Raw genomic sequence first — 3,656 nt, 5'->3', positions numbered from 1 at the left:
ACCCTGACCTAACCGGTGTTAACCTCTAAAATATAGATTGAATCCTGGTTTAACCCACTGTTTCAGTGTGGTACCGCATTACTACGTGATCCAACCCAGAAAACGCCCAGGATCTGGCCAACAAGTATGCGAAAAATGCGAAAGTATGAGCCAGATGATGGCAAATACCATACCTAACCCTGACATAACCGGTGTTATCCACTAAAATATAGATTGAATCCAGGTTTAACTCATGTGGCAGTGTGGTACCACATTACTACGTGATCCAAACCGGAAAACGCCCTGGGTCTGGCCAACAAGTATGCGAAAAATGCGAAAGTATGAGCCAGATGATGGCAAATACAAGACCTAACCCAAACCTAACCGGTGTTACCCTCTAATATATAGATCGAATCCAGGATTACTTCACTGTTTCAGTGCGGTACCACACTACTACCTGATCCAACCCAGAAAACGCCCAGGATCTGGCCAACAAGTATGCGAAAAATGCGAAAGTATGAGCCAGATGATGGCAAATACCAGACCTAACCCAAACCTAACCGGTGTTACCCTCTAATATATAGATGCAATCCAGGATTACTTCACTGTTTCAGTGTGCTACCACATTACTACGTGATCCAAACCTGAAAACGCTCTGGGTCTGGCCAACAAGTATGCGAAATATGCGAAAGTATGAGCCGGATGATGGCAAATACCAGACCTAACCCAATCCTAACCGGTGTTACCCTCTAATATATAGATCGAATCCAGGATTACTTCACTGTTTCAGTGCGGTACCTCGCTACTACCTGATCCAACCCAGAGAACGCACAGGATCTGGCCAACAAGTATGCGAAAAATGCGAAAGTTTGAGCCGGATGATGGCAAATACCAGACCTAACCCTGACCTAACCTGTGTTATCCAATAAAATATAGATCGAATCTAGGTTTAACTCATGTTGCAGTGTGGTACCACATTACTACGTGATCCAAACCAGAAAACGCCCAGGATCTGGGCAACAAGTATACGAAATATGCGAAAGTATGAGCCGGATGATGGCAAATACCAGACCTAACCCTGACCTAACCGGTGTTACCCTCTAATATATAGATGCAATCCAGGATTACTTCACTGTTTCAGTGCGGTACCGCATTACTACGTGGTCTATCCCAGAAAACGCCCAGGATCAGGCCAACAAGTTGGTGAAAAAGGCGAAAGTATGAGCCAGATGATGGCAAATACCAGACCTAACCGTGACATACCCGGTGTTATCCACTAAAATATAGATTGAATCCAGGTTTAACTCACGGTTGCAGTGTGGTGCCACACTACTACGTGATCCAAACCAGAAAAGGCCCAGGATCTGGCCAACAAGTATGCGAAATATGCGAAAGTATGAGCCAGATGATGGCAAATACCAGACCTAACCCTGACCTAACCGGTGTTACCCTCTAATATATAGATCGAATCCAGGTTTAACTCACGGTTGCAGTGTGGTGCCACACTACTACGTGATCCAAACCAGAAAACGCCCAGGATCTGGCCAACAAGTATGCGAAATATGCGAAAGTATGAGCCAGATGATGGCAAATACCAGACCTAACCCTGACCTAACCGGTGTTACCCTCTAATATATAGATCGAATCCAGGATTAACTCACTGTTTCAGTGTGCTACCACATTACTACGTGATCCAAACCTGAAAACGCCTTGATCTGGCCAACAAGTATGCGAAAAATGCGAAAGTATGAGCCAGATGATGGCAAATATCAGACCCAACCCTGACCTAACCGGTGTTATCCTCTAAAATATAGATTGAATCTAGGTTTAACTCACAGTTGCAGTGTGGTACCACATTACTACGTGACCCAAACCAGAAAACGCCCAGGATCTGGCCAACAAGTATACGAAAAATGCGAAAGTATGAGCCAGATGATGGCAAATACCAGACCTAACCGTGACATACCCGGTGTTATCCACTAAAATATAGATTGAATCCAGGTTTAACTCACGGTTGCAGTGTGGTGCCACACTACTACGTGATCCAAACCAGAAAACGCCCAGGATCTGGGCAACAAGTATGCGAAATATGCGAAAGTATGAGCCGGATGATGGCAAATACCAGACCTAACCCTGACCTAACCGGTGTTACCCTCTAATATATAGATCGAATCCAGGATTAACTCACTGTTTCGGTGAGGTACCACATTACTACGTGAACCAAACCAGAAAAAGCCAGCATTTGCCCAACAATTATGCGAAAAAGGTGAAAGTATGAGCGAGATGATGGCAAATCCCAGACCTGACCCAGACCTAACCGGTGTTACCCTCTAATATATAGATCGAATCCAGGATTACTTCACTGTTTCAGTGCGGTACCACGCTACTACCTGATCCAACCCAGAGAACGCCCAGGATCTGGCAACAGGAATGCGAAATATGCGAAAGTATGAGCCGGATGATGGCAAATACCAGACATAACCCTGACCTAACCGACGTTATCCTCTAAAATATAGATTGAATCCTGGTTTAACCCACTGTTTCAGTGTGGTACCGCATTAATACGTGATCCATCCCAGAAAACGCCCAGGATCTGGCCAACAAGTATACGAAAAATGCGAAAGTATGAGCCAGATGATGGCAAATACCAGACCTAACCGTGACATAACCGGTGTTACCCTCTAATATATAGATCGAATCCAGGATTAACTCACTGTTTCGGTGAGGTACCACATTACTACGTGATCCAAACCAGAAAAAGCCAGCATTTGCCCAACAATTATGCGAAAAAGGTGAAAGTATGAGCGAGATGATGGCGAATCCCAGACCTGACCCAGACCTAACCGGTGTTACCCTCTAATGTATAGATCGAATCCAGGATTACTTCACTGTTTTACTGCGGTACCACACTACTACCTGATCCGACCCAGAAAACGCACAGGATCTGGCCAACAAGTATGCGAAAAATGCGAAAGTATGAGCCGGATGATGGCAAATACCAGACCTCAACCAGACCTAACCGGTGTTACCCTCTAATATATAGATCAAATTCAGGATTAACTCACTGTTTCAGTGTGGCATCACACTACTACGTGATCCGAACCAGAGAACGCCCAGGATCCGGCCAAAAAGTATGAGAAAAATGCGAAAGTATGAGCCGGTTGATGGCAAATATCAGACCTAACCCAAACCTAACCGGTGTTACCCTCTAATATATAGATCGAATCCAGGATTACTTCACTGTTTCAGTGCGGTACCTCGCTACTACCTGATCCAACCCAGAGAACGCACAGGATCTGGCCAACAAGTATGCGAAAAATGCGAAAGTTTGAGCCGGATGATGGCAAATACCAGACCTAACCCTGACCTAACCTGTGTTATCCAATAAAATATAGATTGAATCCAGGTTTAACTCATATGGCAGTGTGGTACCACATTACTACGTGATCCAAACCGGAAAACGCCCTGGGACGGGCCAACAAGTATGCGAAATATGCGAAAGTATGAGCCGGATGATGGCAAATACCAGACCTAACCCAAACCTAACCGGTGTTACCCTCTAATATATAGATCGAATCCAGGATTACTTCACTGTTTCAGTGCGGTACCACGCTACTACCTGATCCAACCCAGAGAACGCCCAGGATCTGGCCAACAAGAATGCGAAATATGCGAAA

The sequence above is a fragment of the Colletes latitarsis genome, unplaced genomic scaffold (genome assembly GCF_051014445.1).
Source record: "Colletes latitarsis isolate SP2378_abdomen unplaced genomic scaffold, iyColLati1 scaffold0021, whole genome shotgun sequence".
NCBI lineage: Eukaryota > Metazoa > Arthropoda > Insecta > Hymenoptera > Colletidae > Colletes > Colletes latitarsis.
The sequence above is the reverse complement of the archived record's forward strand: the minus strand, read 5'-3'. Positions refer to the sequence as shown.